This window comes from Pseudorca crassidens, chromosome 17 (genome assembly GCF_039906515.1).
Source record: "Pseudorca crassidens isolate mPseCra1 chromosome 17, mPseCra1.hap1, whole genome shotgun sequence".
In the NCBI taxonomy this organism is placed as follows: Eukaryota; Metazoa; Chordata; class Mammalia; order Artiodactyla; family Delphinidae; genus Pseudorca; species Pseudorca crassidens.
Window position 1 is genome coordinate 72,729,432 of NC_090312.1, and position 13,265 is coordinate 72,742,696.

Genomic DNA, 13,265 nt, shown 5'->3' on the forward strand with positions numbered 1-13,265 from the left:
AACCATGGGAAAGAATTTCTAACAATTCAGGAGGGTAAGTACAGCCTGCACTTACCACATGCTTCCTGTGTCTACCCGACTCCACTGGGCGCAAAGCACACTCTCATCCGGTTTGCAGTTGTTTTACTGTTCCTGCTTCTTCAGCGTGGGTCATGAATATGCAGTAAACCCCTCCACTGGTGGCAGGGCATGTGGTCACACACTGCATCCCCAGACCTTCAGGCCACAGGCCATTTCTGGTCCTGAACCATGCCAGGGTTTCAAGTCCGCAAATAAAAAGGAGGACACCCTCTCCCCTGGTCTGGAAGTACACCATACAGCCATGCCTGGATTGTATTCCAAATTTTCTAAATCATTTATGCTTGTGCATACACAGCAAGACACACAAACTTCCATATTCTTGACCTCTAAGTTTTTCCTTCTATATTTACCTGCCTTTGGGGGAATTAAATTACATTATATTACCGTGTAGTAGATACAGATGGTATTTAGAAACCTTAAAGGTGGGAGAGGGTACCTGGCTGGCAGCCTCAGCCCAGATCTCTCGGCGCTGCAACCCTGCGCCTCTCCCGCCCTTGTCTCAGTCTCTGCGGCCCCAAGCACGGCGGAGGCAGCAGAGCTGTGGGCCACTGTATCTGGAGCAGAAAAATTATTATGCCTGTGTTCCCTTGGGACTCATTAGAAATTGGACAGTGACATCTTCTGGGATTTAGGCTGCTATGTGCAGACTGGTGCCTAAAATGGAAGTAGATATTAATGGAGAGTCCAGAAGTCCCCGACCAGCCTGCCCTTGCCCGTGGCTGAGGTGAGCTCCCGGGAAAGGCAGAGGCGGAGAAGCCCCACTGTTCCAGCTCTCAGTGCTCGCCGATGTGCCGGACTGTGTCAAGCTACCAGATTCTCCACGTGGACTCTATCTGACTGACTCCACGACTGGTGAGGAACTCCCGAAGTTAGCCCAGAAGTGCACCGGAGGTAAAGAGAGTAAGGGAGAAGCCGTGCCTTCCTTGCGCTCAGAACAGCTGGATGCAGGACTTGCGTATTCCTCTCATTTGTATAAAACCAGAAGCAGGTACTACCTGCAGTAGGAGATTCCAGCTGCCAATGGCAGGAGGCGAAGGCAGATGCCCAGCCCAGGAGACAAGTGCACTAAATCTTTACCTTATGAACCTTAAAAAGGCCCTCCGTGGGCCTCTGCCTCTTTGTCTTCTTAAAGGTAAGAGGGCTCACTCCAAATCCCTGGACTATCTCAATCTAGATAAAATGAACATCAAGGAGCCACTGACACAGAAGCGCTACGGTACCAGCTTCAACACTTAACCCTCAGAGGGGACCGTGTGTTTGCTAGGAATAATACGTGAGTGACTTGCAGAGAGTGTAAACCAGTTTAGGTCAGACTACGCTTGGCTTGAAAATTCCACCGTTGTACTCTGTACAGGACTGTTTACATTATAGATGGTTAAATCAACTAAGTGTTCCTGGAACATAAAAATTGGATCAAATTTTGAATACAGGAATGAAATCACAGGTACTTGAGGCAAAATCATTCTAGAGCACGCAACTGCAAGGAAAACAGAATGTTGACCATTCGTTTGCATAGCTTTTTAGCTAGGAAAAAAAGGCTTTGGTACAGTAATATCATCTTTAAAACTCTGCTACTCAAATTGGGAATCTTATCTGCTTGGTTGTTTCTGACTTGGTATGATTCATTAGAAATTTATATCTTAAGTACTCAAGTACTTCTTTAATCTCTGTATTTTACTATAAAATATATGTAGTGATTTGTTTTATGAAATTTAGAACTTGAACATTGCTAAATCGGACCACTTTTTATTTTTAAATATTAAGTTTAAATATTTTATAACTGGTTTTGCACTGAAAAAATTAACCTTTCAAACTGACAAGAGAACAATCTTTCTTCACTTGCCTCAGTAATATTATTGAGCAATGAATTTTTTGTTTCTGCAAGTTATTGATCTCTGTAAATTATTTCTTTATAGCATTATTAAAGTGTGTCTTCATAAAATTAAATTGGGGATACAAAATATTTATTTTACAACGGGTGGGGGGAAACTTTACCGGAAAATTTCCAACATGAAGTTTTCATAAGTTGAAAAAGTTTCCTTAGTGCTTATTTTCTAATTTAAAATTCATCTGGAACTTTAAAATGGAAAGGATTCTTTAAATTGTGGATTATAGGCATAACACTGTTTGCATCTGAATGTTCTGTAAGTGAATGGAACTCTAATAGAGGAATTCATGATTTCTACTCTCAAATGCTTAAACTAAGTATGAAGTGACACCATTCAGCATGGCATCGGGTCGTTTCAGTTTTACTTCTGTGCAGCATGGGCACTCACTGAAATTCCAGTTTCTAGGATTAGTGCAGGAGCCTAAAGTGCCTCTACAGTTTTAATGAGTTAATCCTGGATTACTTAACAATTTATGTCAATTGCACTGGTTTAATTTGTTGCTAAAGGAATAATGCCCTGGCTTTAGTAACAACTGCAGCTCAACTCTTCCTGAATATATTTTGGAAAAAAAGAAGTATGTAATTTACCTTTTGTAAAAGTTTCTATTTTTTTTCTTTTTTGACTCTTGAAGGTGCAATTTATTACTGAATTGGCATTTCTGGCAGCATAGACCTCCTTTTCTTCTTTTATAAATTTATTTATTTTTGGCTGTGTTGGGTCTTAGTTGCTGCGCGTGGGCTTTCTCCAGTTGCCGCAAGCGAGGGCTCCTCCTCGTTGCGGTGTGCAGGCTTCTCTTGTTGTGGAGCACTGGCTCTAGGCACGCAGGCTTTAGTAGTTGTGGCACACTGGCTCAGTATTTGTGGCTCATGGGCTCTAGAGTGCAGGCTCAGCAGTTGTGGTGCACCGGCTTAGCTGCTCCGCGGCCTGTGGTATCTTCCCGGACCAGGGCTCGAACCCATGTCCCCTGCATTGGCAGAGGGGTTCTTAACCACTGTGCCACCAAGGAAGCCCAGCATAGACTTCCTTGTTTTAAATTTTATTTTGGGGGCTGTGAATTTCTAAGGTTGCTAAGATTTCTTAGCAATCTTGCTTATAAAATGAGAACACCTTTTAATTAAATGAGTGGGTCATTCCTGGTGCAGTTGTGACTTTTCTTTGGCAAGAATGAACGTCAAATTCTAGAGCAGAATAACTATTAGAAAACCCTAGGAACTCTTAATCAACGTTTATTATACTTTCGCTGAGGCAAATCATGTGAAAGAGCCTTGGGGAAGTTGGCCCATATCTTACTGAGTTGATCAGATTTCTTGGTGGGCTGGAAATTTTCAGCTGTTGTACATTTTAAAGTAAATTGCACCATTGTAACATTGTATTGACGAATGATCACTAAGATTAACTATATCTATACAGTCATTAGTTTGACAAGAAATAGAATCCTGTCAGATGCCAAAGGGCTGGGATTTTTACATTTAATGATTAAGCACCATTATTTATTGACGATTTTCCCTGTGGAACTGTATTATTTCTAACTATGAAATAAAAGGGTGATGTAAACACACACACACACACACACAAAGAAATCTTAAAGGTTGCTTTGCTTGTACCTCAGAAACACAAAAGGAACCAAGATGATTAACATTACTTTTTTTTTTCTGTCCTATTCTCACATAGGAATCTGAGCAAGTGCTATCTCAGCAGTTACCTAACCATAACAACTATTCTTAAACATGAAAAAAAAAAAGTCCTCCAGAAATTTTATTTACCACATATCTATGCACTTACAAAGAATCTCAACAATGAATTTTGTGATAATACTTGAAAAGTGGTTTTAGTTTTATAAAGTACATTATACTTTCTAGTAATTTGGCAATATCTCTGGGAATTTAGATACTAATATCAGAATGCTACCTACACAAGAAGCCTAGTTCAATAATTACTTGCTGATTAATTGCATTACAATTATTTCTAAAAGTGAGACAGAATATTCAAGTGATTTGAGTATGGTTTCTTGTCCAATTAATGGGCAAAGCTGAGAAATAAGGTAAGTCCTCAGGTTTTTTTTTTTTTTTAAACTTACAGGGGACTTCCCTGGTGGTGCAGTGGTTGAGAGTCCTCCTGCCGATGCCGGGGACACGGGTTCATGCCCCGGTCCGGGAAGATCCCACATGACACGGAGCGGCTGGGCCCGTGAGCCATGGCCACTGAGCCTGCGCGTCTGGAGCCTGTGCTCCGCGACGGGAGAGGCCACAACAGTGAGAGGCCCGCGTACCGCAAAAAAAAAAAAAAAATTAAAAAAATAAAATAAAAAACTTACAGAAATTTCTAAACACACAAAGGTACTATAACATAATAAACTTCATGCTCCCATCACCCAGTTTCAACAATTATCACCATTTTATTTTGCCAAACATTTCGTCTTTCCTTCTCTGACCTTTTTCTTGTTGCAGTATTTTAAAGCAAATCCTAGATGTATTTCACCCATAAATATTTCGGTATATATCTCTAATACATATTTTTATATTTATGTTTATCTTTGTATTTTACATGTATTTGTAGTAGATCAACAGTTTCAAAAAAAGTGGCCAAAGGACTTAGACACCTAACAAAATATACTAGTACCCTTCTTTCATTTTTTTCCTCTATGTATTTCTCCCCCTCAAAAGAGGAAATCCAAATCAATTTTAATAGGTCAATAAACAGAAAAGTAAAAAAACAAAACCCAGTAATCTTGATGGCAGAAATTTTAAATGTCAGCTTTAAGGTTACTTTAAAACATTTTCAATATGTTCCATTTCCATGGAAAGTACAAGCAAATCCCACTATTTTCCTCCAAGAAATCAGGTCCCTGGAAAAAGTCATAGTATGGAAATTCCATTCTGGGTACTCCAAAACTCCTGAGGTTGTATAAAGGCTGTGTATATATAATTTGCTATGGAAATTGTGGTGGCATGTAATAAAATATAAATTATTCCTGGGTGTCTCACCTTGTTAAATATTTATTTGGTATATAATTTAACAAAGGTTCTCTGATATTACTATTTTATGGGTTTATCAAATTTTTAATTTATTCTAATTCTAATATGGAATTTTAATATCACACTCATTAAAAGGCAATCCATTCACTACAGAGGCAAATAACTGACCTGTAGACTAGCCATAAAGCCTGGCAAGAGAGGCAACCATATATAATAAATGGTTTACTGATATTACATGACAATACATTATGTTTGATTGTTGTCCCTCATTAATGATGCATAGTTTAGTGTGCTGGGCAGAATGGCAACGGACGGGATACATTAACACTGCATTTCTAGCAATCCTTGTACATACATCTGTAATGCATTGCCTCCAATCATTAGTCTCAAATGATAACTGGAATCAACAGAATCAGCAACGTCTGGGAATGTTAAAAATGCAAATTTTCGGAACCTCACCCCAGACCTACTGAATCAGAAACTTGGGCTCAATTGCCTGTTTTAACGAGCTCTGCAGGTGATTTTGATGCAAGCTAAGGTTTCAGAACCACAGGCTCAAATTATTTGTGCCTGATTTTTACCGAACAAAAAAACAAACCAAAACCCCTGCCCTTTCAGCATACCCCAAGCATAGTGTTGCCAGATTTAGCAAATAAAAATATAGGACACCCATTAAATTTAAATTTCAGATAAAAAAGTAAATTTTTAGTATAATCATGTCCTTGCAGTTATGTCCCATGTATATATCCCACTTATGCAAGGGATATATAAGTATCTCCGTGCATGCTTATACTAAAAAATTATTTGTTGCTTATCTGATATTCAAATTGAACTTTTCATCCTGTGTCCTGAGCTTTTCTGGCATCCATACCCAAGGGTGTTCTGATCTAGCCAGCATTCGGCATACTCCACAGGGCTATGTCATCCAATCCAGTTTTAGAAATGATCACCCCTACCAGCCTCTCACCACTCTGGGGTCACGTTCTGGTTGCTCTCCGAGTGACCTTCCCTCACCTGTCAAGAGCATGCACACTGACTGGTGTATGTTTAACATGGTCGAACAGGACAGAGTCACCTATATTTATACTTGTAGGTGGACATATTGGGTGTCAGCTGAAGACAAAAGCTAAAGAAATGTGTACCAAATTTCACCTAGGTAACTTATGAAAACAATTTTTTGTAGTTGTTCAAAGAGCTTTACATTTCATGCAAGATTCTGGATTTCAATAAGAAATAATTAACTGTGGATAAAAATGTTTTTATATTTCTTAGCAGAGCTGCAGGCTGATGGTGGGTCCTTGCCTACAACTGTCCCTATCGAAGTCAGACAACTAAAACCAAATAACTCTGAAATATAAATCCTTCCTGAATTCGTTTTACATAGTCTTCATTTTTCAACTGTTACCCTGTTTTCTTTTTAAATTTACATGAAATGCGTAAATTTTAAATACACGGTTCAATACGTTTAGACAAACATGTACCCCTGCCCCGTTGAGAGAGAACATTTACTTCACTCTAGAAAAAATCCTCAAGCCCCACCCCCCAGCTCCAGAGGAAACCACTCTTCTGATTTTTATCACCATACATTAGTTGTGTGTGTTCCCGAACTTTCATGTGATTGGAATTGCTTTCACTTTCACGTATTCAAAACATTTGGCTGTATGGCAGGGAATTTATAATGTATTTTTATTTCTTTCTTGCCTCTGAAATAACCTGTAAAGCTCTAAAGTTAGGACCTCGTGCCCCCATCCTCAAGAGGCAGGAAGGGGGCTGGACGTTTTTCTGGTCTGAGGGGAATGACTAGAGGAAGGAACGGAAAAAGGTCAGCGTTCCCCGATGGTGTCCTGAGATGGATCCCCAGTGCAAGAAGCACTTGGGTCAGGGGACCGTGAGGGGCATCAAGAGAACACCTAGGAGCTGTGCCAGATGGAGAACACCTCCAGCACCCCAGTGGGCTCCGCAAGGCAGCCACGCCATTGCGTTTACGGCAATGCCTATCACTAAGCCTCTAGTCCTATAGTGGCTGCCTGTGTGCTCCAAGATATCTATAATGAAGACGAGTCTCTGTAGCATCCTAGGACTCTTCTGGTGGGAAAGAGCTCCTGTATCTGTACTTTGGGGGCAAAGTAGACAATAATGGTACACCCTAAATTAAGGACAGAAGAATGTAGATACCCCTGCTCCAGCTAATGTAAGTTAAACATACAATTTTAGTGCTTTTCAAAGTACCCACTGGAGTAATACCTATTATTTTAAAAGTCTACTACTCAGAGCGTAAAATTTTAAATACCAGCAGTATGTAATCTAATATTATCCTCTAGGGAAAACATATTTGTACAATGTTCACTTTTGCTCACATTCCTGGAGGATCCAGGGACAAAAAATATATATAAATCCAAACAGACTTGTTACTGGTATGGTTAATTTATACAGTACATACAAATGTTATATTTGAGACAAATTTAGAAAAATACATACAAAGAATAAAATGCACTTTACATGAACCCCCCCCCCCCAGTACATTGATGCTCATCACAAATCCTCACTCCCCCGACTTGTTCTCAGACTTACGGAATCTCCCAAAGGCAAACTTACCTGCAGATCCTTCCATGAAGCCGCCGAAGTTATTCTTACTCACCAGACGTGTGGCCCATCCCTATCAGGTCCCAAGGACCCTCACGTACCCCGTGTCTGAGGAAGCCTCGCAGTTTTATCACACACGACACAAAGCCTTCCTGTCTCTTTGCTGTCGGAGGCTGCGTCCTCCTGGAGCTGGCTCCGGCAGAGTTTGAGGAGCAAGATGCTTATTAAGGATCAACACGTGTGAAAGGAAGGGGGCGGAAGCAGAATTAGAGGATGCAGGTGAACGGTAAGGCAGACCCAGAAAATATGGCTGCGAGCTCCGGGGTACGAAAGCCTTGCGCCGTGCCCCCTGCCCCGCCCCATCTCTAGATCCTTCTCTCTCCCATCACCGGATGCATGCAGCTCCAGGAAGGGTGGGACCTGGGGCCAATCAGCTCAGGAGAGGAAGCACACCTGAGGAGCTGACAGATGTAGAATTTGCTGACCACTGCATGAGCCCCAGCTGGACACCAGATCCTTCCTTGAAGGGAGATACAAGTACCTGGCCCTACTATTCTCCTCCAACTCTCGGCAAGAGCTGTATGGATTTCTCTCGATCCCCCAAATCACCACGCTCTCCCTTACCTTGGAGTGTGTCCATTGCCTGGAACATTTCCCCACGTTGGAACATTTCCCCACGGTCTCCCTGGCTGATTCCTGCTCATTCCTCAGATCGCATTCTTAGGAAGGACTTCCCTCCCCCACTCCTTTGTAACACTCATCTCGCTTATAATTTGCTTAATGCCTTTGTTCCCCGCATACACACCCTCCATTAGAGCAGGGAGGATGTGGGGCTGGTTTGCACTGTGTCCTCAGTGTTGAGCGATGGTGCCAAGCACAGAGGAAATGTTCAGTGTATATTTGATGAATGCATTACTTAACTAGATATACCTAGTGTTCGGCTTGGGTTCCCCCAGAAGCTGATCCTAAAGCAAGGATTCGAGGGCAAACCCTTTCTTTGAGACATGAGTCCCGGAAACACTGGTGGGAAAGTAGGAGACTGAGATCAGAAAGGAAAAGCAGCTAATTAATTACCCATCACCACCGTGGGCAACGAGCTTCATCCTGATGGGGAAACCCGAGAACCAGCGCTGGACATGTTCCTTGAAGTTACCCATCCAGAAATGAGTGACATAATCACTGTATGATTCCATTTGTCTGAAATGTCCAAAATAGGCCAATTCAAAGAGACAGAAAGTAGATTAGTGGTTGCCGGGGGAGGGGGGGGAGGGGAGGGTTGGGATTAACTGCTAACAGGTTGGGGTTTCTTTGGGAAAAGGATAGAAATGTTCTGGAATTAGATAGTGGTGATGAAATCTGTGAATATATGAAAAATCACTGAATTTTATGCTTTAATGTGAATTTTATGTTATGTGAATTACATCTCAGTAAAACAGATTGATAAACAAATGAGGGAGCTGGGATATTTATCCATTAGCTTCAGTCCTTAGAGCTGCTGGGGGATGGAGTGTTTATTTCCAAAGCATTTCCAGCCTGTTCAAGTACAGGCTCCTCCTCCCTGGAGGTCCAGTAGTTAAGACTCAGCGCTTCCACTGCAGGGGGCGTGGGTTCAATCCCTGTTGGGGAACCAAGATCCCTCACGGACAAAACAAAAAACAAAACAAAACAAAAACAAGCCCAGGCAGAACAGACTCTGAGACCAGGGCTATCTCCCGGCACAGAGATGCACATACCAGCACTTTGCGGCCTGGAGGCAGGATGCACTGAAATGGGAGGGATGAGAGGTTGTACGCAGGGCACAGATAGGGTTTGCTGCACTTAGTGAGAGATGGACCTCACACACCTGCCTGGCATATTCACAGATGAGCCATTCTGTGGAGGACGATTCACTCAGAAGCTTCCAGCGCCAAGAACTTATCTTTATAAATTTATTCTAAAATAGATCGATACTTGGATGGTGAGTTAGGGAGCCCCATTATCTCAGCTGTAACCCCAAATCAAGTAAAGCTGAGGAAGGAGACAAGGACAGTGCTTTCAGTGGAAAGTGGGATTGTGGTAGGTGGGATAATGCCTGCCTCCCCTCACCAATTATGTCTACATTCTAATCCTCAGAACCTGAGAATGTTCCATTTTAAGGTAAAAGAGACTGTACAGGTGTGGTTAGGTTAAGGATTTTGAAGTAGGGAAATTATCCTGAAGTACCCAGGTGGGCTCAATATAGTCACACGGTTTTTATAAGAAACACAAGGGAAGATGAGAGAGAAGAAAGTAATCACAGAAGCAGAGGTCAGGGTGTTACTGAAAGTGGGGTCCAGCTTCTCACCGCTCAAAAGCCAATAAAGAGGCAAGTTGGTGGAAAGCAAAGTCTGCGTTACTTTGGATGCCAGCGACGGGGGTGTGTCCAAAAGGCCGACTACTCATGCCCGCGACTGACAGCCAGTGGGCAAGAGCTTTTATAGGCAGAGGGAGGGGCTCCATGTACGAAGAGCGCGGTCAGCTCTGACAGTCATCTTGAAATTAGTCATGTAGAGGTCTAATCAGCATCACCTTGACTGTTTTAAGTAGTTACTCTTCAGTTCCAGGGTCAGTTTGTTTCCATTTCTTTGAGGCTAATTCTCGCCATTGTGGCAGCTATGTCATGGCTACAGGCTGGTCATCATGTAATTAACTTCTTCTACCTGGTAGAGGTTTCAGTATCTATAGACAGCTCACAGGGTACGGCTCAGAATATTATCTATAGCCCATGAAGAAGAACTAAAGATCCTTGACTATGCTTAATGACTAAACTCTTATAAAGTCTTGTTGGACTGCTTTCCTTTGTTTCTGCATTTTCTCACTTCTCTGATTCAACTTATTCTTTGGCTAAAGTTTTTCCACAGACAAAAGGCAGGCTGAGGACATGGTGGGGGAAGGACCATAGGGTCTTGCCCCATTTCAAGGGTGATATACTTTGAAGATGGAGAGAGGGGCCACCAGCCAAGGAGTACAGCCACCACTAGGAGGAAGAAAGGGCAACAACACAGATCCTTCCTCAGAGCTTCCAGAAGGAACCAGTCCTGCCTTTAGCTCAGTAAAAATGATTGCAGACTTGTGACCTCCACAACTGTAAGAGTATAAATGTGTGTTGTTTGAAGCCTCTAAATTTGTGGCGATTTGTGGCAGTGGTAACAGGAAACTAATATAGGGACTATCTGAGAGCACATTCCCAGAATGGGCTTAAAAAATAATCACCATCTGGACTTCCCTGATGGCGCAGTGGTTAAGAATCCACCTGCCAATGCAGGGGACACGGGTTCGAGCCTTGGTCCGGGAAGATCCCACATGCCGTGGAGCAACTAAGCCCGTGCACCACAACTACTGAGCCTGTGCTCTAGAGCCCATGAGACACAACTGCTGAAACCCGCGTTCCTAGAGCCTGTGCTCCACAACAAAAAGAAGCCATTGCAATGAGAAGCCTGCATTCACAATTAGAGAAAGCCAGCATGCAGCAACGAAGACTCAATGCAGCCATTAATTAACTAATTAATTTTAAAAAATAAGTAATCATCATCACCATCATTTCTGCCCCAGAATACACTGCAAAATTTGGAAGGGTCTTAAAATCACTTACAAATAAAATAAGACATTTTGTATCTTGGTATATTTAATCCATTTTTTAACCTCCTAAAATATCATACTTCTTCTTGTCTTTGTATGATTCCTTTTTAGAATAATTAAATACAATTTGGGAATTCCCTGGCGGTCCAGTGGTTAGGACTCCAAGCTTTCACTGCTGAGGGCCTGGGTTTTATCCCTGGTCGGGGAACTAAGATCCCACAGGCCACACAGCACAGCAAAAAAAAAAAAAAGAGACAAGAAAGAAAGAAAAGAAAAATAATAATAATTAAATACAATTTGAAGTAGAAAGTATTTTTGTGTGTGTGGTTTTTTTTCATTTTTATAAATTGAATGTTGCAATTTACCTTTCAGGCTTTGGATTTATGAATCATGTAATGCCAAGTAAAACTTCTTAACATAACATTGACATATGAAAAAAACAGTGGATGAATTCCCAACAAATAACATGTTTACAACTCTAAAAATAGTATAAAAATAGTGTTTAATTCAGTAAATTAAACAGAAATATTCCTACTACATATCAGCAAATATCTGAGCATATTCAATGTGAGTTAAAGGCTGCCAGGCATGAAGGTGAGAGTGTGAGGTTCCTGAAGGTGAGAATGGGACACAGGGTGGGGTAAGGGGTTAGAAAACTAGAAGGGAAAAAACAAGGCAGGGGGTTTTTAGGACATAAAGGAAATAAAACAGTCCAGGGACAGCTGGTAAAAGGCCAACATAACTTATCTCTGATTCCAGTCTATTCCCCATATTCTCACCAGGTAACATATAATAAAGTTCAATCATGTCCTTCCCATGCTTAAAATGCTCTGAAATGTGTTAGGTTAAAAGAGAAGAGCTGCACTTCCTAATCTCAATGGCATGCAAAGCCCTGGAGGATTGGATGCCAGCCTACTGGTTTAGCCTTATCAGCAGCATCCCAGTTAGGCAAGACTTTCCATTGTTCCTGAGACGGCTCATTGTCTCTCATGCCTCAAGGCCTTTGCAAATACTGTTCCCTCTTACTGGAATGAGTCCTTTTTGTCCTCATCCCTAAACATTGTCTCAGTGAAGTTTCTGCTAGAAGAGTTCATCCATCTCGGGCCCCGAGCATCCATCCCTGCACATTCTTGCCAAGGATGCCAAGAGCACAGAAGCCCTGACTACTCATGACCCTGGCCAGGTCTCAGCACTGTGTTTGCAGAGAGCAGTCTTGAAGGCTGAGGTAGCATCTTGCTTGCTGCTCACTGTAAAAATGGTAAATTCCTTAAGCTCAGTGTTCTTCTCCTATAACACAGCACTTGGCATGTGCAAGCATCCATCTAGGCCCACCTGTGTGCCCCATGGGATTTGGGGGGCATAGGAACCTGGTGTCAACATCATTCTAGTGCTGGTCACTGTGCTATGATTCATAAAGTCATTTGTCTCTGTCCTGTCTCATGCCTTCTCCCAGCATCCATGAAATGGTACCAGGCTAGCTTGTTAGCTTCCAAGTAGGGGAAAATCTCATATTCTTCACAGACCTTGATAGTTTCTCATCTCTCCAGACAAGGTTTTCGGCCTCTTCTGTCTGTGATTCCCACAGTATTTGCTCAAATAAAATGTTATTATATGAGGGCATGGGTTATGGCACATTGGAGATGTTCAAATAGAACATGTGTCCAATAAATAAAAGTATTTCCAGTTCAGTAAAGGTCTGTGCTCTGAGAACTGTTTCATTTTCCCCTAAAACTGGGCCCATTTAAATAGAACAGACAAAATGAGACTGTTCTTTCATTGTCAAAGGTGAGTGTTCCTGAAATGACTGGTGCTCTGAAGTCCCTGGAGAATCGAAGAGTGACAGTATTAGGTGTAAGGCCAGCTGGCCCGAGGCAGGGGAACACAATCAGATTCACAGGCTGCATCAGACCGAAATTCTCCGGACCACCCAGTTCCAGGAACTGACCTGGGGACTTTGAAACCAGCCCAGCCTTCCCGCCTTTTGAGGGGCGGGACTAACGGTCCCCCAGGATACCCGAAAAGACCACCAAATAAGGAATACCCTTCGCCCTCCCAGATTCACCACACCCCTTTCCCTTCTTCCCCTATAAAATCTTGCCTAACCCTCGCCCGGGTGCGACTTCTCTGGCCCCTTTCTCTC

The 13,265-nt window shown here is 42.3% G+C and overlaps 1 pseudogene; it reads left to right on the top strand.

Moving 5' to 3' along the window:
- The first annotated feature begins 740 nt into the window (after positions 1–740).
- LOC137209842 (macrophage immunometabolism regulator-like) lies at positions 741–1,358 on the top strand (annotated as a pseudogene).
- The last annotated feature ends 11,907 nt before the right edge of the window (positions 1,359–13,265 follow it).